The 25,827-nt window shown below is 35.0% G+C and overlaps 1 long non-coding RNA gene across 1 annotated transcript; it reads left to right on the plus strand.

Annotated features, from left to right (window-relative positions):
* Positions 1-9,560: 9,560 nt before the first annotated feature.
* Positions 9,561-25,778, plus strand: LOC143665401 (uncharacterized). The gene is made up of 3 exons (XR_013166936.1): positions 9,561-9,633; positions 12,585-12,673; positions 25,683-25,778. It is a non-coding gene; the product is annotated as an uncharacterized LOC143665401 (long non-coding RNA).
* The last annotated feature ends 49 nt before the right edge of the window (positions 25,779-25,827 follow it).

Genomic DNA, 25,827 nt, shown 5'->3' on the forward strand with positions numbered 1-25,827 from the left:
GACTCTCCAGCTGCATACCGAAGGTCTCTAGTCATGCTTCTTAGTTTATTATGAACTAGTGAGTAAAAAATGCTTTAACCTGACATTTACATTTTTATTCTTGTTTAGTCAGAACATCCTTCCTTACCAAACCATTTAAAGTGAAATAAGTTTTATTTTCCTTAAATTCAGATGCACTCAATTGGATAATTTGGTAGCAATCTGGGTAACAGTGAACAAATGTATTCACTGAATTGACAGTTAAGGTTATTAAAAAAGAAAATAAGATAGCAAGGCTGGCAGTACTCAATCATCTTTTTCAAGGTCTTTGAAAACAAAGTAGAAACCAACTACTAGGGTGTTTTAAATATTTTTAAACAAATTGAAGTCTTAAGTGATTTGTGATTAATATTAAGAAAGAATAAGCCAAATTAATTTTTATGATGCTTTCTACATTTATGATTCTGAGTCCGAGCATTACAAATATTTGTAGCTAATGAAATTGGCAGTCAATGTCATTACTTTAAGTCCTTAAAAGTTATTTGTAGTTTACAAAGTGTTAAAAGAAGACACCAAAAACTGCAAGGATGTTATAGGAAAAGATGATAACTAACTGATACTTCTCACGAACACAGATAGAAAGCCTTAACCAAATGGGAACAAATCCCCTCAAACACATCAATGTATAAACAGGATAATACTTCATGAATGGGGGATTTATCCCATGAATGCAAGACTGCTTTAATATTTGAAAGTCATTGAATGTAAACTGCAATTATTAAAAGAAAAATTAATATTATCTTTTCAAAAGATGCAGATAAAGAATTTGACTAAACACCACACCCATTACGATTAAAAAGAAATGCCAGCAAACTTGGAGTAGAAAGAAATATCCACAGCTTGATAAAGGGCAATGCAGTAAAACTGCTGATGAGATTCCAGAGTTATTCAGAACCAGGTATTTATACAAATTAAAAATGAACATTAGTGACTAGATGATTAGAAATCTAAGAGTCAAATATTCCCATGAGAGAAGGAACTACTTAAGGGAATAATGTAATGAAAGGATGTAATATTAGTTAACAAGATATTAAGATAAAGCTGTTTGTGAATAATACTATTCAAATAATAAAGTCTTAAGAAATCATGTGGCTTTCAGACTCAAAATCAGTAGTATATTTTGGCAGAAATATTTTAAGTGAAAAAAGTCATATTTAACTCAAAGAGCTAATGAATAATCACTGTATGTTCAAAGATGAGATAAAAATCTAAGAAATTGGAAGCTGCGTCACTGAATAAAACTCAATAATAGTCCACCATGCTTTTTTGCAGAAAGTTGTCAAAAAATAAGTACCATCAAATACTAATGTCAAAGAGCCCATTTTAAAATTATTTTTGAACCGCATTTTACACAGATTTTATCCTTCCCTTTCTACATTCTGCTGTATCCCTTACACAGTGTACATCCCACTTTTCTTCAAATGAAGGATAAAATGTATTCTCTGCTGAAGATTCATATTAACTTTCAAAATCATTTCACTTTTATTTATCCCTAGTTCAGGATGAATTCATTTAAATTTTTTCAATCCCAAATATATTTATTTTTAGTAAATGTTATGATTCAGTATGATATTTACTATCCATTCTGTTTTAAAGTGAATATTATTCAGTCATAGAATTCACCATGCATCAAGTATCTTTTCTCAATCTTTATTTTAACAATGATATTATATTAGGAAAGGAAGAAGGTACCAATATTTAAATGATCATAGTCAAGTATAAGTTTCCAAACTTTCCAGTAACATATTGGTTTAAAAATTCTAAATCAAGAAAAAAATTCATTCACTTAAAGGCACAAATCTTAGATGTGACTTCAATAAGTTTTTGCATTTGTTAATATTCAGGTAATCACCAAACAAAAATTTAGAACATTTCCAGCCCCAAAAGCATACTCTTGCCTTCTCATAGTCAATTTCCTCACCAACCAATTGAACCACTATTCTCACATCTCTTACTATGGATTAGTTTTGTATGTTTATGAACTCATTTAAATGGAATAAGAAAATATGTCATCTGTTATTTATTGCTTCTCTTCCTCCGAATAATGTCGTTAGTTTCATCCATATTTCTGAAGGTTGATATAGGCTGATTCTTTTTTTTTTTTTTTTTTTTTTTAGAGAGAGGGAGGAAGGGAAGGAAAGACAGAGAGAAGGAAGGAAGGATGGAAGGAAGGAAGGGAGGAAGAAAGGGAAACATCTTTAAACATTTTCTTGTTTTATTGTATTTTGTTTGTTTGTTTGTTTTTTACATGGGCTGGGGCCGGGAATCGAACCGAGGTCCTCCGGCATGGCAGGCAAGCACTTTGCCCGCTGAGCCACCGCGGCCCGCCCCTAGGCTGATTCTTTTGTTGTTGTTGTTTATGATCAAGGCTGTGATAATTTTATTTACATATTTGTGCTACAAATCTGATTTTGTATAGTTTCAGAGAAGGACACTTATTGGTCAAATGTTAAACAATTTTTAATACTCATAGCAAAGTTTTCCAAATAATTGCATCAATTTGTACTTTCACAACCAACACATTTTGTCACAGTGCAATTTTAAAATTCATAATTCCTAGGTTATTTTCATGGTTTTACTACTCATCAGTTATAAAACTGCTGATGTTTGTCAACTATAGCTTCCTTTCTTTCTCAATTGTCTCTTTCACCTAAAATATTTGGTACTAAGCACAACTTAAATATACGTTTAAGAAAATAAATGATGGGATAACAGCATGATATTTAAGGTTGAATATCCTTTTAAAAATCAAGGTTGAAATAAGAAAAGTAGATATAACTACTACAGGCTAAGGATGAGTGAAGCACAATCATTTAATGGTTCATATTGTTTTATATATTTTTTTCTTCATTTGTGATTCTAGGTTTCTCTCTAAAGGTAATATTAGTCTCTGTGTTAAAATTGTTTCATTATTATGTGGAAGTGATTAAAAATTCTGCTGATCTGCAACACAGTTATTTGGGGATAAAAAAGGCAAGAGATTAAAAAACATTATTGAGGGATTATAAACATCTAATAATACTAAACTGTTCTATAATTACCTCTATGAGAGTTACAGAATAAATTTACAGCATTAGAATAAACAAAAGAGTATACTAAACCAACATATTCTTCCACAAAATAAACATCTCCTAAGGACAAATTCAATGGCATCTTTTTTCCTTATGGCATTTCTGAATATATATTGTTTTCCTTAATTTTACTAGCTGATTTTCTAATTTAACTATTGTTGAGCTTGCAAGCATGTTTTGGTTACTTATTTAATTATGAAACCATCTGATATATTGATATATTTTGTTTAACCTCTTCATGATGATATCCTTTATTTTGAGTTCCTTATACTCAAGATTAATTTAAGAAGTTGATATAATATTGAATGAGTTTGATAATCTAATTTTCAAGTGATCAAAAATAAATTATTGAGGGCAGTGTGACGGTGGCTCAGTTGCAGAATTCTCACCTGCCATTCCAGAGACCCGGGTTCAATTCTCGATGCCTGCTTATGAAATAAGTAAACAAAGGAGTAAATAAATAATTGAATATAGTATTAGAAAGCTGAGTATTCATTAAAAAAATCCTATTTCCTGGTGAGCTGGTTTGAAAGGATGTATGTACCCTTGAACAGCCATGTTTCAATCCTAATCCCATTTCGTAAAGGCAACTGTTTCTTCTAATCGCTATTCAGTACCGTATACTGGAAACTTTAACTAGCTCATTATCCACAGAGATATGACTCAGTCAGTGTGGGTATTAAACTTGATCAGATAGAGACGTTTCTCCACCTATTCTATGTGGGTCTTGATTGGTTTTACTGGAATCCTCTAAAAGAAGAAGTCCATTGGAAAAAACTACAGACCAACAAGAGAGAAAGCCACAAGATTCTGGACAGCAGAGAATGCTGCAGAATCATGAAGCAGAGAATCCACCAGCCAGCAACTTTTGGAGATGAAGAAGGAAAACGCCTCCTGGGGAGCTGGAGAGGAAGCCAGCAGATGACACCATGTTCTCCATGTGTCTTTCCACTTGAGAGAGAAACCCTGAACTTCATCAGCCTTCTTGAACCAAAGTATCTTTCCCTTGATGCCTTAGATTGGGCATTTCTATAGACTTGTTTTAATTGGGACATTTTCTCAGCCTTAGAACTGTAAACTAGCAACTTATTAAATTCCACTTTCTAAAAGCCATTCCATTTCTGGTATGTTCCATCCTGGCAGCTAGCAAACTAGAACACCTGGATAGCTCTAGTTTGTAGAATGTGAGGATTAGAAATAAATGAAAATTAAATCATAAGTTATTGCAGATCAGATATAGATTATATTTTTCATCAGTAACAGTTTTCTAGCTGTATGATGTTCATGCCTACTTTATACCTTACATTGTCTATTAATAAACTACTCAAACTGCAATGAGTACAATTATAGCTAGGAAGATATTGTGAATGTGATATTAAAAGTGGTGATAATTTGGTTTTGCATTATTGCCATTTATTTCTTTTTATTTTACATGAGATGACAGATTTAAATATTACTTTAGAGAATATTAAATTTAATCAATTTCTTTTAGTTTGTACATGTAGCTAAAATCAATATTGTATCCTTAATTTATTTATTTTATTCCTTATTACATGTTAATCCTCCATCAAATTGAAATCTCCTTTCACAGTTCATCAATAGTCTTCATTAGTAATGCACAGCAAAACAAAACAACAACATAAACTAATCTTTTAGACATGAAACTAGCAACTAGGATTGCTTACTATGTGAAAGCATCCTCCCCCCAAATAAATCCCTTCATTGTCTCAAATATTAAAATGACAATTCAATGAGTCTTAAAATGTAGAAAACTTAAAAGAATATAGTGGCATCATTTTAGTGTAGGTTTGCTATATTCATGTTGCTTCCTAAACTAAATTCTTACTGTCTATGTAAGTGTTTACTAAACCTCAGGCTTTTAAATACCACATAAACAATTTTTGTCCTTTCTGTATACCATTTATACTATTATTTAAGCAACATGTTAATAGACATTTAATAAATTTGTTTATTTAGCCTCATACTAGTCAATACTTTCCTTGAAACCACCAACTAGATTAGCTAGATATATTTTTCCAAATGCACATTAAATACATACATAAATATTAGTATAAAGATGTTCATTCATATACCAGAAATCCAGTACCAACAGAAAGTCATTTTACACCACCAGGAATTTGAGGTTACACATTGGCAAATGCTGGTTTTAAAACTGTTTTGTGGAGAGAACAGTAAAAATGAAGTTTTAAAAACAGATAAAGTATAAAATTAATGTGCTTTGGGCATTTGAAAAACATAGTCTGGACATGGGCCAAAAATTGGATACTCTTAGTGGACATAGACCACAAAATATACTTGAAATTACTCCAAATTCAAAATCTAGCCTTAGGACAGTCCTGAATATTCAAACATGGTGAATTAGTTTAAAAAAATGAAATGATTTACCTGTATACCTGGTGCCAAACAGTTGATGAAGTTGAAAGTGTATAGCTATCTAACTTCTCAGTTTTAAAACATATTCACTTTGGGGATTTTATTCAGCACTGGAAGAAAAGTCTCAATAGATGAAAAGGCTTCTTAATTTATTTTTCCATTTGACTACAAGCAGAAGTAAATTTTTAAAATTAAATTAAAATAATACCCATAAGCATATTCCATCAAGGTTCTATTTTCAATTTATAAGGTCTATATGAGTTCATGTCATTATATTGAAATTATTGTTTTGCTTTTTGCTTCAGACTGTGAAATAGGAAATTTGATCATTAATTTCACTGAAAGAAACACATAACTTTCAAACTAGGAAGATATTTATGCATGCATGAATATTTTATTTATCTGTTACCAGTAAAACATTCCTCCCAAATTTTGAATTTTACCTAAATGCATTTTATTTATTACATAACTTAAAGTTATATAATTTTAATGAAGTTTCCTCAATTGCCTTGATAATGATGACTAGAGATAGTTTCTTTTTATGAAATGACCCAAGACATTTTGTGCAGATATAGGTATTAGATTTTTTTAGTTGATAAGAGTGGTACAGATGATTAGAAGCAGGTGAAGATTATTGCTTTTTCCATAATCTTACTACCAGGTACTAAGAAGAGCAAGCCTCTGACCTAATTTTATAACACATACTTTTTGTATGTAGGGACAGTAACAAACACATTTATACAAACTGTTTTGTAGGTGCCATACATCCCAGTAATCTGTTGTTTTAGCTGTTTTTATCATAATTTGCATGAAAGTTCCATTGAAACCAAAAACAGGAATATCCTAGGCACACTTAACCTTACGGTAAGCACCAGGAATCCCAAGATAACTTAATTCATAGTTAAACTCTGGATGTTTGAAGGATTAATTTAGACTATCATCTATAAATAGTCAGGTTACTTGGCTAATTAGATCTTCATTTCCTGTCATGCAAAGATGTGGGTTATTTTTATTTTATGAAATCCACATATCTTGAATATTATTAATTTCACCCAAAAGAATCCATGACACTGAATATCAACCCACTCATTTCATCAAAGACACTTATTTATGGTTGCCAGATATAGCAACTAAAAACAGAGAGCATAAACTTAAATTTGAATTTCAAATAAACAATAACTCATTTTTTTTCAGCTTAAATGTGTGCTGTGGGGACATACTTATACTAAAAATATATTTTCTCTGGTAGTCGAAATCTGAATTTAAGGCATTCTGAATTTTATCTAGCAACTCTATATCCATTTCTAACATTCATTATGACATATAGCAAAGACTACATTGTGGATTGCTTATTCATGCAATAAATATTAATTAAGTGCCTTCTATGATCCAGTAACTGTTTCAGGCATTGGATCTATAGCTATCACTATAACAGGGAAAAAATGCATTTTTTGTAGACATTGATGTTCTGTTTTGAAAGAGTAGCAACAAAAAACTGAACTGAATGAGTATGTCAACTAGTATATTAATGGTGATAAAAGCTATGAAGAGCAAATTGCATAAAAAGCTTATTGGAAAATGAAGGTATGCAGAAATTTTCAAAATGAGGTGTGGGAAGGCCTTCTTGTGAAGGTGACATGTGAACACAGATGTGAAGCCTTGCAGACATTTAAGGTAAAGCCAGTTAAAGCAGATGAAATAAACAAGAAATGCCCCTGAAGTGGGGTACCTGACTGGTGTAATCCAGAAGCATTGGGAGGCTGGCAAGGAGGACAAGTGAGGAGCGCATGATGTGTCCTGAGAGCAGTGGGTGGGGATAGGTTATTTCATAAGACTTCATAGGTTTATTAAAAGACTTTGGAATAGACTCTAGGTTATAAAGACTTGCAAAATTATGACTAGTAAAATTATTTAATAAAAGAGAAAAATAATGAAAAACTTTAGTAGCTGCCTCTGAAGTGCTGCAAAGCTGCACTTGAGGCAAGAATTCTTGAACAGGATAACTAACCAGAGTAATTGACCACATAGAGTCTGTAGAGGAAACTAATACACATGTAAATATCACACCAGCTGACTTAACCCTAAATGAATTGTTAAAACAAAATGTACATATAGCAATACAAAGTGAGAATTGAAAACCTTTTCTTTTCCTATAAACAGCTCATAGCAAATTGTACTGATGTTACTGGCAGCTGTATTTCTGCTTGTCATTTTTATTTATATTATTCTCTTTGAAGATAAGTTGCATGAAATGTTGGAAAAGTGATCCACATTGGCAACTGTTGTTTTACAGAGGCAATTGTTGCTGGGTGGACTTTTATTTTTCTTAAAATATTCCATTTGCTGCTCCTTTTAAACTGGCTAGTGACCAAAACTAATTTATTTGAAATAGAAAGATGGATCTAGGTTTAAATGTAAAATTTTCAAACTCTATAAACCAGGCCCTGATTTTACAGGAACTACTCTCATACACACACATGTACACACATACATACAAAAACACATATTTGGGCTTATCAACCAATTTATTACTCCTGCCCAAAATGAAAAGTATTTAATGAAATTACTGTTTTAAGATTGATTTAATTGGAATGCAGAGAGAAGTAGTATGAATTTATCAATTTTGTAAAAATCATAGATCTAGCTTTAGAATTTTTTTCAAATTCATGAATAATCTGTCTTTTCTTTCACGTGTTAATTTCTTTCACTGAAGTCAAAGTGATACATTTAGAGAGCGATGCTAAAATAAAAAAAAATTCTACTACAGTTGAAGAATCTAGTATGTTTTTTTGTTATTGTTGCATTTGCTTTGCCTATTAGTGGGTTGAAACACCAACTACCACAGGAATTTTGCTTTTAATGAAATCAGAATGGAATGGAACAGAGTACATTAGAATAAAGTAAAATGTATGGGTGAACTCTACATAAGACAGGCATTAATTTGGGAAATATGTTATATAATATGTATGCATTTTCTGGCTGCAAATAAATATAATTTTTTTAACTGTGAGCAAAAAAATTAGAAAATGGTTACTTAGAATGTAGTTACTTAGAATATAATTTTATATCTATATAGGAATAGCTTGGTTATAAAGTAGATATTTAAAGAAAATGATACAGTCAAGTAGTTAAGATAGGATTTTCATGGAGAAGATGGAAGAAAAGAACATGGAAAAAACCTAATCAAAAGGTCATATCCATTTTTGGAAATGTCCCAAATATGTCCGGCCTTTGAGTTATGATTATCAAATCAGGATATAGATATGGCAGGGAGGTAAAGAATGAGGTAGTAAGAATACTGAAAAAATAAAGCACGAAATATGGAGAAATAATAAATATCTATAAAATAGAGTTTTCTTTATTGCTTAAATGTTTGTAAAATTTAACAATGATGAAAAATGGTACTGGAGTTTTCTTTATGAGAGAGTTAAATGTGCCTTTTTTTGGTAACTTTTTTCTCTCCAATTTTCTATCCATTATGCTCCAATCTTATCACAACTTTTAATTCCACTATTCTCCACAACTCCTTTCTGGGATGTCATCCTTGACACTAAAATGAATATGAATTTTAGTCAACACATTGTTCCAGTTTTCTAAAGCTACCAGAATATAATACAACAGAAATGGATTGGCTTTTATAAGGAGATTTATTAAAGTACAAGTTATAATACTAAGACTATGGAAACGTCCAAATTAAGGCGCTGGCAAGAGTATACATTTCTCAGAGGAAAGGCTGATTCCTGGGTTTCTATGTCACATGGAAATGCACCTGGTGATGTCTGCTGTCCTTCTCTCCTAGCTTCTGGAGAAGCTCTCTCAGCTCCTTCTGCATCTCTAGACATCTGTTTCTACTCTGTGCTCTCTGCTCTGTGTGCTGGCTCTTTTAAGGACTCCAGTAAACTAATTAAGACCCATGTGGAATGGGCAGGGTCACATCTCCATCTGATTAAGAGGTGCCACCCACAATTGGATGGTTTGCATCTCCACGGAAACAATCTAATCAAAAGGTCATACCCACATATGGGTGTGTCACATCTCCATGGAAACAACACAATCAAAAGGTTCCACCCTACCATAAATCTGCCCTCAAAAGATTGGCTAAGGATTAAAAGGACATAGCTTTTCTGAGGTACGTAATAGTTTCAAACCACCACATTCAACCATCTGGACCCTAAAAAGACATATTCTTTCCATATGAAAAATACATTCATTCCATCATAATATCACAAAAGGCTTAAATCATTTCAGTAACAATACAAAGAAAAAAACTACCAAGTCTCATCAAAATCAGATACAGGCATGGTCTGTCTCAAAGCAAAATTCTCCTCTGTGGACGTGCAAAACTTAGGACAAGTTATCTTCTTCCAATATACAAAGGAGAGGCAGTCATAGGAAAGATATTTCCACTTCCACAGGGAGAAATTGGATCCAGGGGTCATACTTCTCAGACAATTCCAGAAACCAGTAGGGCAAACTCCATTGGATTTCAAAGTTTGACAGTGGCTCCAGAGAGTGAAAGTCCCACCCTCTCCAAAGGCTTATGCCCTGTGTTGGTTTGAAAGAATGTATGTCCCTTAGAAAAGCCATATTTTAATCCTAATCCCATTTTGTAAAGGCAGCCATTTCTTCTAATCCCTAATCAGTATTGTAAATTTGGAACTGTAATTAGATCTCCCTGGAGATGTGATTTAATCAAGAGTGGTTGTTAAACTGGATTAGGTGAAATATGTATCTATTTGACATATAACATAGTAAACACTTAAAAATTTCTATCATGTAGCTGGTTTCCAATTTTTCAACATAATAAATACACTCTGGCATACACAAATTCACTGAATATTGATTGAGAGTCAAAATGTGTGATTTTAAAAGATATGTATGACATATTAGGTGATTCCTTTCCAATGTGTGAAAATGCTTTTTGCTTTTCCCTGGAGAACTGGCTACTCTGGGTGTTTTTCATTAGTGAGTTTAATGGATGAAAAAAATGATATCTGATTTTGTAATTACTTCACTACTAAGAGCATTAGTTTTCTGAGTTCCTAGTTAGGTCAGGCTAATTAAATGTGGAGTGGACCAGGTTATTTCTGAACACCTACTTCTGCCCAGAAATCTTTGCAGGAAATTAATCAACTTTCCAAAATCTTGTCAAAGGATTCCATTCACTCATTAAAGACCTGAAATTATGGGATCCTTTTCTTTACAAGCTAAATGGAAGAAATTTTGGTTATAAAAAAGGGAGACTTTTTTTTACTCTCATTTTGTTGTTTAATATAAGTGTCACAAATTTAATATGGCATAAAGTTTGCTTCTTGGCATTCTTCCCTTCTCAATTAATGGCAACTGCATCTTTCAGTTGTTCAGGTAAAAAAAATCTTGAAGTCTTCCAAATCACTTGTATTTCTCTCATACCCCATATTCACTGCTTCTGCTGCCTCCGCCTGATGTATCCACCTTCAGCTGCATCCTGAATTTGACAACTTCTCTCTTCTCCCACTGCTGTCACCTCCCTTCATGCCACGACAGACTCTTGGCTGGATACTACAGTCGCTCTTATTTGATTTCCCAACTGCGGTCCTTGGAGCCTATTCTCAATAGCCAGTCAAAGTGATATTCTAAAATCAAAACTAAATCATATTGCTCTGTGAAAGACCCTTTCAATACTCCCCATTTCACCTAGACTATAAGCAAAACGTTCATCACGTTTAGGAAAGAGAACTAAAGTGATTTTTGAAAACATAGACTTATTTTTCTTCCCAAAATGTGTTCATTTATGTGGTCCATACTAGTCCACTAAGAAAGACACAGATAGGGGAATAGTACTAATTTATATGAATTTAGTTTTTTTTTCCAAGCTAATGTAACTATTTCAACTTATGCAATCATCTGTCTCTCTCACTTTTTGTATTACAATCATACGCCTGTGTTGTTCTTATGTGAGCAGACAACTAAGATGAAAAGGAATTTGTTGAATTTTATTAGAGTAATACCAATCACATTACCCCTCCTTACTCATCTTTAAGTCCCTTAAGCCCCTTCAGTTCATTGTTATATAAACAAACATCTCCAAGAAATTCAGTGAAGAGAAACTCAAATGTGGGAAAAAATTAAAAGGAACAGGTATGATAGCTCAAAAGACAAATCTGGCAGAAATATAAAAATGCCTTCTATCCTTTGGGAATATTTATGCAGTTTTAGCAAAACATCGTATCTGATGTGGATATCTTTACCTTGATTGGTAAAAATCTTTCCCTAGGATATTACACCTACTGTCCAGATCTAACCCTCTACAAATGCCTGTGATAAAGCTTCATTCAAGGTCTGCTGTGATACAAAGAGTAAAAGCAGGTCTGTGGAATGGGTAGTTCTTTTATGCAATACAGATCCATCACTTATTGCTGTATGCTTATTGGTAGAATAGTTATCTAAAGACATTTTTTTTCGAAGGAAAAAAAAACAATTTTTTTCAACAAGTATAGAAGGTGTCTGAACTTATACCAAACTACACCATCAGCCCTACAGATGTGTGTTAGGCTAAGGAGAAGGGGAGGACGGTGAAAGTAGGGAGAATGGGGAAAGACAGTTCTGAGGCAGCTTCCCTAAATAAGCATGTGCACAGCATCTCAGGAACATACACTCTAATACTCATGAACTCATGAGCTGAAAGGAGAAGGGCATGGGGAGGCTGGGCAGTAAAAGTCATGGGCAAGAAAAGGCTGGCACTTCTATTCCCCAAGATCTGTGCATAGATTTCCCCAGCTCTATGCTTCCTGAGCTCTCACTCAGTAGGAAGAGAAATAAGATTAATAGAGTCTTCTGAGGAATACTGCTTACAGCACTTTGTTAAAAAAAAAAAAAAAAGGCCAGTTTCTTTTGCAGTCATTCATGAATATATTGTGCTGTTCCCCTTGAAGGAACTGGTAACTCTAACTTGTTTCTAGTACAAGCTAATGTCTTCATTCTTCCCATTGTCTGTTGCTAGAAGCAAACGAATCGTTGTCTGCCTCTTTGAGGGTTTTCTGTTTAATCATGTAAAGCTGAGATGTATGAAGCCATTCCATTTTTCCCTCTTTGTCACAGTGAGGGGCACTGAAATTCCTGTCACTAATCACTTAGCCAGAGGACACTCAGCACTTTCGAGTGAAGCTGAGGTGGAGGAGTGAACAGAGGTAACGATTTCTTTGCCATTCTACTACTGTGCCAACTAGACTTCAAAACAGACAGCTCATCTGTTACGCTACTATGGTCTATTTCTGTTCATTTTCTGTCTTGCAGGTTAGAAAAATTTCTCATCTAAGAGGAAAAAACAACTGGACATATTAATATCCTGTGGCCATTGTCAGTCATAGTGTTTCTATATTATTACCCTGCAGGGCAACAACTAAATCACCCCGAATCACCAGGCTCTGTATCTCACTCTAAAATTATTAAAGAGCAATTCTATTTGAAATTTAGTAAGGAGGAAATTAAGTGTCATAATTGCAGATATGAAGGGAATTTCATTTTTACCAATATGAGTGACACTAACACTTGCAGCTATTCTAATGTTGCCATGGCTATAAATATAAATACAGCATAAAAGTAAAGGAAAACACAGAATAAAAATTTATTAACTGAAAAGAAGCCTTAATATCATAGACAACATATTAATTATACAAAAAGCATGGAACCCTAGAGATAGATCACCTGTGATCAAATACTTGTGATAATGGTTAATAGCTACAAAACCATGGGCAAGTAATTTGACCACCACATAGGAGCTATTTTGAGTAGTAACTAACTCATAGGGTTTTGTAATGTCTGAGTAAATATATGGAAAATATGTAGCACACTACTGATATTTTTAGAGATTTACAAACAGAACTCACATGAAAGGTTGACTAATGTCAAATCAATCACTGTCACAATAATCTTTTTTTAATTAACAAAATTTAGTTGTAAGATTTATGAAATACAGAAAAAATACTGCTGCATGGCAAAGTAATTAAATAGTAGAATAAAAACTAAAACTAAACCTGGACTACTGTCAAGGCAGCTTCCATAAAGTGTACTAACGTTAAAAAAAAAAGCTCAAAAGCTTCAGTGTAAATGTTGCTTGTCAAAAATTGGGTCCCATCAGAATGAAACAACATACTACGCAGATATGATTCATATTTATGCTACATATACTGAAGATAATGATTGAGAGTGTAAGATATGAAATATTGAAATAATAAATATGAACCTGACAATTGGGATTCAATTTTATAGGCGCCAATCATTTGTAATTGTGTTATTCTAAATGTTAAGCATTGACATGTTTCCAATAAAAATGAAATAACCTTGTACTGGATTACTCTCCTGCAGAAATCTCCAGGTTATAAAGCCTGGAAATAATGCCAAAATACACACCCACTTGCACACACAGACAAGTATTTGGAGATACTAGGGAGTAAAGAAAGGTGGATAAACTCTGCTGCAAAGTACATGCTCTAAGGAGAGAAGGATTAAGAGTGTATGAAGTAAGATTTTGGTATTTGTGATTTTAAACTTGGGGATAAAGAGTGAAATGTGTGCCAGTAGTAGGACACCAGAGACAAAATCAACAGTCTCTCTGACCAGGAAAAGTAGGCATTTTAACTCAGGTATCATGCTCACTGAAGAGAATGGAAAATCCTAGAAAGGAAAGAGTCAAAGAAAAAATCACATTCTGTTTACTCACATCTCAGACTGACTCTTCAACAAGCACATGCAGAACAAACAAAAAGATGCTCAACTAAAGGCAAAAAATCCTGAACTAAGACAGAACTGCTGCCCAAGAATTTAAAATTCAATCCCAGCCCACATATTTTAATTGTCTGCTAAAACAAAGAAACCATTTGTCAGAGAAAAGTAACAGAATACAAAAGTTTACATTCAGAATGACCAGCATGCAATTCAAAATCACCAGAAAAATGAAGAACTAAGAAAACGAACTATATCCTCATAAGCAAAGCAAATGAACTGAATCTGACCCTAAGAAGAAACTCTTTTCGTAATCAAACGAGAAGAATTTTAAAGCAGCTCTGTTATTGCCTTCGTGAAGTAAAATGATGCTTTATGAAGTGAAAGACAAGAATTCTCAGAGGAAAAGCAAGAAGTCTCAGAAGAAATACATGAAGATTCAATGGAGCAACATAAATAATTAAAAAGAAACATGTCATTGGTACCAGAGTCCAGCAGGAGTTAGAAACAGGGTAAGATAATGGGTAATTGAAGCTGAAGGGATACAGACTGTGCAACAGGACTAGATACAAAAACTCAAAAATGGACAGCACAATAATACCTAATTGTAAAGTAATCACGTTAAAACACTGAATGAAGCTGCATCTGAGCTATAGGGTTTTTTTTTTACTATTATTACTATTTTTATTTCTTTTCTCTATATTAACATTCTATATCTTTTTCTGTTGTGTTGCTAGTTTCTCTAAACCGATGCAAATGTACTAAGAAATGATGATCATGCATCTATGTGATGATGTTAAGAATTACTGATTGCATATGTAGAATGGTATGATTTCTAAATGTTGTGTTAATTTCTTTTTTTTTTCCGTTAATAAAAAAAAAAAGAAACAAATAGAAGCCATAACACTGAGAAATACAATGCTTGAATAAAAAAAGCACTGGCTAGATTTAATGGCTAAATTAAGATCAGCAATCTGTTTTATCTAGTAGTTCAGATAAAATAGATTCCAGATAAAATTTTACCAGTAATAAGGAGGACATTTAATTATGACAAAAAGGGGTAAATTCACCAATCATAAATGTGAATTTGCCTAATATGATGGTTAGGTTTTGGTGTCAACTTGGCCAAGTGATTGTTCCTAGTGGTCTGTATTACATCTGTGGCTGATTATATCTGCAATCACCTAAGGCGTGTCTCCCACCAATGAGATAATTCAATCAGTTAAAGGCTTTTTAAGGAAGTAAAGAGAACTTTTCGTTGCTTCTTCAGTCAGCGGGCCTCTCTGTGAAGTTCATGCAGACCCTTCATCAGAGCTGTCAGCTTCAAAGCCTGTCTAACAGAATTTGGACTTTTCCATTCCTTTGGTTGTATGAGACACCTATATAAATCTCATGTTTACAAACATCTCCTGTTGGTTCTGCATCTCTAGAGAACTCTAATGCAGATTTGTCCTAGAAGTGGTTCCTGGAAACACATTCTTAAAAATGGGTTTGTACAATTGGGTTTCTACTCTAATTAGACTCAGTGGCACCAATGACTTGGTTTTCAATAATCAAGATGACAGCGATAGTCCATGGGATGAGTTGGAAAGAGAGATATGCAAAACATCACCATTAGATTCTGCTAATTGGATGTTTATTTGAGGCAAGGCTCCAGACGAGAGTGTTTTTGACACCATCAGTGAATTTTGTGGAATTAAGAGGTATAATGATGTTGGCTGGTTATTAGAAAAGCTGGATACAGTGATGAGGGAAAAGGATGAGCTGAAGGCTTCAAATTTGCAACTTAAGTTCTGTATGAATGATGTAAAAGTTTACATGTGTGCCCTGAAAGAAAATCTTTTTTCCTGTGGTTGCAGACTTGACGTCTCTGAAACTAGATGCAGAGCCTCATTGTGCGAGTAGCAGATTTATCATATAAACTAAAATCTCAATCTTGCAGGGTGTCTGCTGTTAAAGTATGGGCTTTTATTGGAAAAGAATGGGATCCTGAAATATGGGATGGGAACATATAGCTTGATGACAATAGTAAATGGGAGATGGAGTCCCTGCAATCTTCTGAGCCTTTGCTAGATGCACCTTAAATAGACTGCCCTGAGGGCAGAGCATCCCAACCTCCAACCTGCCTTAAGGAAACAGCTTCCAGGCCTTCAGTCTGCCCAGAGGAGTCTGCCCTCTGACATCCACTGAAAGAAATTAATCCTTCAGTCCCTGCTAACCCTGCAACCACCTCCCCTGGGGAAACAATCCTTCCTCCTCTGTCTGGAGTGATTAATCCTATTTCACCAGATGACACTGCAATGGAATGCCCTGAGGTAACTGGCTTGAAAAACACTTATATTTCTTTTCATGACCCACTGCCACCACCCCTTTCATCTTCAAGATTTATAAGTCAACTAAAACCCCAACAGGCCCTTAAAGGTGAGGTACAAATTATGACCCATGAGGAGCTATGGTATACTCCAAAAGAACTGCATGAATTTTGCAATGTATGTAGACAGAAATCAGGGGAATATGTGTGGGAAAGGATATTAAGGGAGTAGGATAAAGGTGGAAGGAATATAAGGTTGGACCAGGCTGAATTAATTGATATGGACACACTAAGCAGAGATTCTGCATTCAGTATTTCAACTCAAGGAATTAGAAAGGGCATTAACAGTTTGTTTGGATCATTGGCAGAAACATGGTTCAAATAGTCACCAACATTACCTGAGGTCAAAATGCCAGGACTGCCACGGTAGAATGTAGATGAGGGATCCAGAGGCTTAGAGATATTGGAATGCTAGAGTGGATTTATCAAGGAAGACATGCTCACATACCTCAGGAATGTCCAGAGGACACATGTTTCACCAGAACCTTGGGAAATAAATTCATGATACTGTCTCCATCACTGTTGAAGAGCTCTTTAGTCTCCTTTCTCTGTAGGTCAAGATATTACTGTGGGAACTGCTGTCACTGAGCTGGAATCCTTAAACAGAATGGGGATGGTCTTATCCTGTATTGGCAGAAGCCAGTAGAGGAAGTTAATTACCATAAATAAGGTAGGCATGGCCACCATGGTGGACAGTAGACTCAAAACAGCAGTCAGAAGAATATGACTCACAGAGACTTGTAGCATTGGCTAGTAGATCACAGTGTACCTAGAAGTAAAATAGATGGGCAGTCTACTAAATTCTTGTTTTAATTGCATAAGCAGAAGAATTCTAGATCAAGTGAACAGAAGTCCAACTTAACTTAGTTAACTTTTAACTTAGTTAAAAAACAGAGAGAAACAACTCATTAATCAATTCCCAAACTTGAGATAATTTACAGACACTGAACACATTGAATGGGGGGAGGGTCAGGTACCCTTGGAGAAGGACCCTCTTAACACTGTCCAAAGTTTACACTGTTAACCTTCCTCCCAGCCTTCCCCATGGAGACCTACAGCCTTTCACAAGGGTGAATATGCACTGGGGAAAAAGAAATGAGAAGATATTTCAGGGATTATTAGACACTGTCTTAAAAGTGACACTAATTCAAGGAGACCCAAAATGTCATTCTGGTTCACCAGTCTCAGTATAGGCTTTTGGAGTTCTGGTGATTGATGGAGTTTTAGCTCATGTTCATCTCGCAGTAGTCCAGAGTGTCCCCAGGCCCATTCTATAATCATTTACCCAGTTTCAAAATGCATAATTGGAATCAACACACCAGCAACTGGCCTAATCCTCACGACAGTTCTCTGAAGCATGGAGTGAGGGCAATTATGGTAGGAAAGGCCAAGTGAAAGCCATTAGAACTGCTCCTACCTAGCAGAATAGTGAACCAGAAGCAACACTATATTCCTGGAGAGATTGCAGAGATTAGTGCCACTCTTAAGGACTGAAGGATGTAGGGGTGGTGATTCAACTCTCCTATTTGGCCAGTGCAGAAAACAGATGGGACTTGGAGGATGACAGCGGATTATCATAAATTTAACCAGATGGTGACTTCAACTGCAGCTGCTGTACCAGATGTGGTATAACTGCTTGAGTAAACCAAAACTTCACCTGGTTCCTGGTATGTAGCTATTGATCTGACAATTACGTTTTTCTCAATAGCTGTCCTTAAGACCACCAGAAACAGCTTGCATTCAGCTGGTAAGGCCAGCGATATACCTTCACTGTCCTGCCTCAGGGGTAAATCAACTCTTCAGTCCTATGTTACAATCTTGTCTGCAGTGACTTTGATCATTTCTCTCTACCACAAGACATTATATTGGTCTATTATATGGATGATATTATGTTGATTGGACCTTGTGAGGAAGAAATAACAACCACCCTAGACTTATTGAAAAGGCATTTGAATGTCAGGGATGGGAGAAGCATCTAACAAAAGTGAAGAGACTTTCCATCTCAGTGAAATTTCTAGGTATCCAGTGGTGCGGGGTAGTCAAAATAGCCTTTCTAAGGAGAAGAATGAGCTGTTGCATCTGGCCCCTCCTACAACCAAAAAGAGGGTACAATGCTTAGTTGGCCTCTTTGGATTTTGGAGATACAGTATATTCTTCATTTGGTTGTGCCACTCTGGCTCATTTTTTTAGTGAGTAAAAAAGCTGCTCATTTGAGTGGGGATTAGAATAAGAGGAGGTTCAGTGACATATCCAGTATGCTGTGCATGCTGCTCTGCTACTTGGGCCATAGACGCAGCAGATCTATTTGTACTGGAAGTGTCAACCCCAAATAGGGATGTTGCCAGAGCCTTTGGCAGTCCCCTATATGTGAATCACAATGCAGACTCTTAAGATTTTGGGGTAAAGCCTCACCATCTTCTGCAGATAACTAATATTCTTTTGAGAAATAATTTACAGCTTGCAACTGGGACTTAGTAGACACTGAACATAATAGGACATCAAGTTACCATGAGACCTGTGTTGCCTATCATGATCTGGGTGTTTTCTGGCCTAACACACCATAAAGTTGGGCACGTACAGCACAAATCCATCATAAAATGGAAATGGTATGTATGAGACAAGACTCAAGTAGGTCCTGAAGGTATAAGTAAGTTACATGATGAAACGGCACAAATTCCCATGGTCCCCACTCCTGCCCCATTACTGTTTATTTCATAGACCAGAGCTGTGTCCTCTTGGGGAGTTCCTTACAGTTAGTTGGCTGAGAAAGAGAAAACTCAGGCCTGGTTTACAGATGGTTCTGCATGATATGCAGGGACCACTCAGAAATGAACAGCTGCAGTACTAAAACTTCTTTCTTGGATAACCTTAAAGGACAGTGGTGAGGAGAAATCCCCCCAGTAGGCATAACTTCAATCAGTGTACATGGTTGTCCAATTTACTTGGAAGGAGTGCTGGCAAGAAGTGCATTTGTATACTGACTCACGGGTTGTTGCTAATGGTGTGGCTGTATAGTTATGGATTTGGAAGAAGCATGACCAGAAAGTTTGTGGCCAGATGGACTTAGAAGGAGCATAATTGGAAAATTTGGGGCAAAGAGGTCTTTCCTGAGTGGGCAAAGAACATGACCTGTTCTGTGGATACAAATCATTTACTTTCCTCAGCCACTCCTGCCATTGTCCAATGGACCTGCCATTGTCCAATGTGCTCATGAGCAAAGTGGGCACGGTAGTATGAATGCAGGTTATGCACAGATTCAGCAACATGGCCTTCCAACCACGAAGACTGACCTTCCTATGTCCACAACTGAGTGTCAAATCTGCCAACAGTAGACACTCACACTCAATTCTCGATTTGGCACCATTCTCCAAAATAGTCAGTCTGGTACATGGTAGCAGGTTGGTTACATTGGGCCATTTCCATGTGGAAGGGGCAGTAATTTGTTCTAACTGGAAGAGACACATTCTCTGGAAATAGGTTTGCCTTCCCTGCACACAAAGCTTCTACAAAAACTTCCATGCATGGATCTACAGCATACCTTATCTACCCTCGTGGTATTCCACACAACATTGCTTCGGATCAAGGAGCCCACTTCACAGAAAATGAAGTCTGGGAATGGACAAATATTCATGGGAGTCTCTAGTCTTACCATGTTCCCCATCATCCAGAGACAACTGTGTTGATAGAATGGTGGAATGGTCTTTTGAAGACCTAATTACACTGCCTCTTAGTGGCAATAACTTGCAAGACTAGGGCAATGTTCTCCAGGTAGTTGTGCACTCTTTGAATCAGCATCCATTGTATGGTGCTGTTTCTCCCAGAGCCAGCATTCATAGGTCCAGAAATCAAGGGCTGGAAATGAGAGTGGCACCAGTCACCATCAGCACTCATGATCCACCAGGAAAATTTTTGCTAACCTGTCTTTGAAATTTTAAGTTCTTCTAGTCTTCTGATCATAGTTCCAAAAGTAGGAGTGCTCCTACCAGAAACACAATAATGATTCCATTGAACTGGGAGTTAAGACTGCCACCTGGCCACTTTGGGCTTCTCATGACTCTGAATCAATGGGCACAAATGGGGATTACTCTTCTGTTTGGGGTGATTGATCCTGACTATCAAGGAGAAAGAGGACTGTATTAACACAATGGAGGTAAAGAATAGTTTTCCTGGAATGCAGGAGATCCCCTAGGGCATCACTTAGTACTGCCATGCCCTATGATTAATGTCAATGGAAAACTGCAACAACTCAACCCAGGCAGGATTACCAATGGCCCAGAAACTTCAAGAATGAAAGTTTGGGTCATTCCACGTGGCAAAGAACCAGGACCTGCTGAAGTGCTCAATGAGGGTAAAAGGAACATGGAATAGGTAGTAGAAGAATGCAGTGATAAATTTGAACTATGACCACATGACCAGTTACAGAAAAGAGAACTGTGAAAGAGGACAGGAAAGTTTCCTAAGGAATTGCATCCTATTCTGGAGAGATGTAGTGCATTTCAGGTTATATGTAGGACAGTTGAATATTGTTAGGTGAAACATATGTCTGTTATTGTGTTCTATTTGGAAATTAAGCATGTTTCAAGGTGATGCATATAGCTGCCAAATTGACAAGGGATGGACTGTGATGGTTAGATTCTGGTGTCAACTTGGCGAAGTGTTCATGCCTAGTAGTTTGTCAGGCAAGCACTGGCCTGACCTTTGCTGCAAGGATATTCGTGGCTGATTGATAAACCAGAAGGCTGGTGTATTAAATCATCAGTCAGTTGATTGCATCTCTTGCTTATTAGATCTGTGATCAGCTAAGGTATGTCTGCCACCAAGGTGATAATCCAATCTGTTGAAGACTTTTTAAGAAAGAAGAGGGCCCTTTTTATTGCTTCTTCATTCAGTGAGTCTCTCCTGTGGAGTTTGTCCAGACCCTTCATTAGACCTGCCAACTTCGTAGTCTTCCCTATAGATTTTGGACTCTTCCATTCCCGTGGTTGCATGACACATCTTTATAAATCTCATATTTATAGATATCTCCTATTGGTTGTGTTTCTGTAGAGAACCCTGACTAGTACACCTAATAACTAACTTCAAAATCAAAAAGCAAAAGTTGATTAAATTAGAGGAAAATTATATGATGTAAAAATCATAATTAAAAATGTATCACCACTGTCTCATCAATAGGATACATAGGCTCAAAATAAAACAGAACAACAACAAAAAAATTGTAATGACAGCATCATAATAAATCAGTGTTACTTAATTGAATTTTATAGAAGAATACACCCAACGTGGAAGAATGCATGCTCTTTTTTAAGTGCATATATGCATGTTACCAAGATAGAGCTCATATTATGTCATAAAACAAATCTCATAAAAAATTGAAAACACTGAAATAATGTAGAGAATATTCTTAGAGACTAATGAAGTTAAACATGAAATAAGTTAAAATAACTAGGAAAAACAAAATGTTTTAAATTTATTAATGTTCTCTGAATTTATGAGTCAAAGAATAAATCCAAAGGGAAATTCAAAAATATTTTGAACTGAATATTTAATGTATGTAAAATGTATTTTAAACTGTGGAATGAAACTAAAGAAATATTTTGGATGAAAATTAAGATTTTGAAGATTTTTGTTATATGAGAAAATAGGTTTAAAATTTATGATCTAAGTTCTCACTTCATGAAATTAGAAAAAGTAGAACAAACTAAACTCTAAATAAGTAAAATAAGGGAGGTAAAGATAAAAGAAGAAATCAATAAAGTTGAATAGAGAGGGAAATAAATGAATAAAGACAGTTTAGTATTTTGAAAATACTAATAAATTTTATAAGCCTTTAGATAGACTGATCAAAATAATAACAAAGAAAAGTGACACCACTAACAATATGAATTTTTAAAAAGGAGACTTCAAAAGAGATCTTACAACCATTAAAAAAGCAATAAAATAATATAAACAACTCTATACCCACAAATTTGACAGTTAATATGGAACCTACAAATTCCTTGAAGGCTAGGAATTACCCAAAATGTGCCAAGAATAAATAGAAAGCTTAATAGCAATATATTAATTAACAAAATTTGATTTAATAAGCATCCTACCTTGCAAACCATGCCAGCTGAGGTGCTTCGTAAGGGTAAAGGGAGTACAGACTGTGTCATAGAAGAAGGTAGTGATAAAAATGAACTATGACCACATGGCCAGTTACAGAAACAAGGATGTCATGGTATGAATATTTATTCCTTGTTTTGAGTATGTTTGTATATTTACATAAAGCATTTCTTCCATATCTTATCCCCTTATCTTATGACAGAGTTGTTTTTTCCACTTCATAGTACTTAAGTCATAGGATATCCTATTTAAGAGTAAATGTTACCCAAGGATTTGCACCCTTTTCTGGAGAGATTTACTGAATTTCTGGCTGTATATGGCACAGTCGAGTATTGTTAGTTGAAAAACATATTTGTTATTGTTTTTATTTAGAGATTATAGATTTAAGGTAATGTGTATAGCTACAAGTTGACAAAGGGTGGACTATCATGATTAGTTTCACCTGTCAACTTGACCAGATAATGGTGCCCAGTTATCTGTTGAAGCAAGCATTGGCCTAACTGTTACTTTAAGATTTTGTGGACTTAAATCATCAGTAAGTTGATTGCATCTATGGCTGCTATGGCTGATTATATCTATTAGCAACTAAGGAGAATGTCTTTAGCAATGAGAGATGTTTAATCCAAGCAGTTGAAGGCTTTAAAAGAAGTGATCATTTCAGCAGTCAGGAGAGAGAATTTTCAACTTCACTGCAGCCAGCCAGCTTCTCCTAGGTAATTCATTAGAAATCTTCATTGGTGTTGCCAGCTTGCAGTCTGCCCTATGGAATTTGGACTCATAAATCCCCACAGTTGCATGAGATCCTTTTATAAAATCTTATAATATTTACAGATATCTCCCATTGGTTCTGTTCCCCTAGAGAATCCTGATTAGTATATAGATAGATAGATAGATAGATAGATAGATAGATAGATAGATAGATAGATAGAGAATCTCCCATCTCTTTTCTTTTTCTAGTGAACCTTGATTAGTACATGTGATCATTTTCATAGAGAACTTTAAGGGATCTTCAAAAAGATACACTAGATACTACAACTCTAAAACAGCAACCAGAAACATCAAATATGCTAGGATAAATATGAAGAATGATGTTCATACCTGCTTACTGAACACTATAAAATATTGCAAATGGAAATTAAATGTCAAAATTTGTAGAAGGATATATTAAGTTCAATAATTTGAAGACTCATACTGCTAAGATGCCAATCACTCATATTTAATGTAGATTTCAATGCAATCTCAATCGAATTTCAAGTAGGCATCTTTAAAAAATGACAGTGGTTCAAAAGATTATGTTAGAAGCAAAGGATCTAAATTAATGATAACAATCTTGAAAAACACAAGGTTGAAGGAACAAAAGTTGAAGGCTGAGTGTAATGCTAAGTGATTGAGATGGTATAGTAAGGTATAAGGATAAATCCTGAGATCAACAGAGCATAATAGAGTGTAGAAATAGATCCACACATGTCTGATCAATTGATTATTGAAAACAGTTCTAGAGGAATTCAGTAAGAAGCATAATTTTTTAAGAAATGGTGTTGAATAGCTGGGTATTTGTATGAAATGGAATAAACCTCAGTTTTTACCTCATCTCACACAGAAGAATTAACCCAATATGAATCATATAGCTAAACCTAGGAAATAAAAGCCATTAAAGTTCTGGAGAAGCAGCAGGAAAGTAGCATATGAAAAAGTGGTGGAGGACCATGAATGAACGAACATTCAGGTGGAAGATCTTGGAGGAGCATTAAGTGTGGAGCACCTAAGATATGAGATCAGAAACGTAGAGATCATTTAGAGTTCTATTTTAGGCCATGTGAGGGAACAACGATACTATTGCCAATGTAATGGGAAACCCTTGAATGGTTTTTTAAAGGGAATGATATGTTCCAGTTATCATTCAAAAAGACAACTTGCAAGCTAGAAGGAGCATGGATTAGTGAGTTAAAGAATAGTCATCTGACCAAGTAAAATTAAAATAATGCTAATACAAATGTAAATTAATATATGGATGTAACCTTGACCCTGAAAGAAATAATTCTAGTTAGAATGCAGGGTTCAGGAAAAATTCAAATTTTCTTCCATTCTTCTCCACTAACATATGATTTTTAAACAATGACTTTATGCAGAAATAAGAACAAATATAAATATTGTATATGAAGTTCAAATAGAAATAAGGGATATAGACAGTAATAGGAAGGATAACTCTATTAAAATCAACTGTTTTTCCCTTATTTTAATGCCCACATATTTGTATAGTTATTTCTAGATTAGTTTCAATGACAGTACTGAATACTCTTCATATAATTATGTTGTCTTCTCTGTCCATTTCTTCTGTTAGTTAACTCACTTCTAATCTCTTAGATTGGATTCACAATTCCTTTCAACTGGGATCCAACAAAAGAAAGTGCTGCAGAATAATTAAGTACATTGGTGTACCCTGGAAGATGCTACAGCTCATAGTACTGTCCTCTGTTTTGACATATGTTTATAAAAATCTTGATTACGTTGTCTTTTTTCTAGATAATAGTCTGTTGTAAAAAAATGAGAATGTTTCAAGATAAAAAAATCTATTACTAATCAGAGGAAATCTTATTTGAAGAAAGTCTAAGCTAAGCTTAACTTTTTTTTTCATTCCCTCAAACATAGTACAGAAACAAGGAAAGATCTGAAGATATAAGCAGAAACATATTCGTCAAAATGTATACTTAATACTGATATTCACAGAGCCATTTAAAGGTTTGCTGAATTTATTATAAACAGATCAATTTATTATCAAAAATAAATTAGTTTGAGTTTTAACTCTGTTATTCTAGAGTGATAAGAGTACCAGCACCAGTTTCAGGGCTTATTAAAACATAAATATGGGTCTTATCTTCCTGAGTTTCTGATTTAGTAGGTCTGAAACAGCAGTGAATTCATTTGCTAAAGCTGCTGGAATGCAATATGCCAGAAATTAAATGGCTTTAATTAAGGGAATTTATTATATTACCTGTTCACAGTTTTAAGCCCACGAGAACGTCCAAGTTACAGCATCCACAAGAGGCTATTTTCCCTCCAGAAAGGACATCAGGAACACCTCTGTCAGCTGGGAAGGTAGGTGGCTGGCATATGCCGATCTTTGTTCCCAGTTCCTTTGCTTCCAGA

The sequence above is a fragment of the Tamandua tetradactyla genome, chromosome 21, assembly GCF_023851605.1.
Source record: "Tamandua tetradactyla isolate mTamTet1 chromosome 21, mTamTet1.pri, whole genome shotgun sequence".
Taxonomy (NCBI): domain Eukaryota; kingdom Metazoa; phylum Chordata; class Mammalia; order Pilosa; family Myrmecophagidae; genus Tamandua; species Tamandua tetradactyla.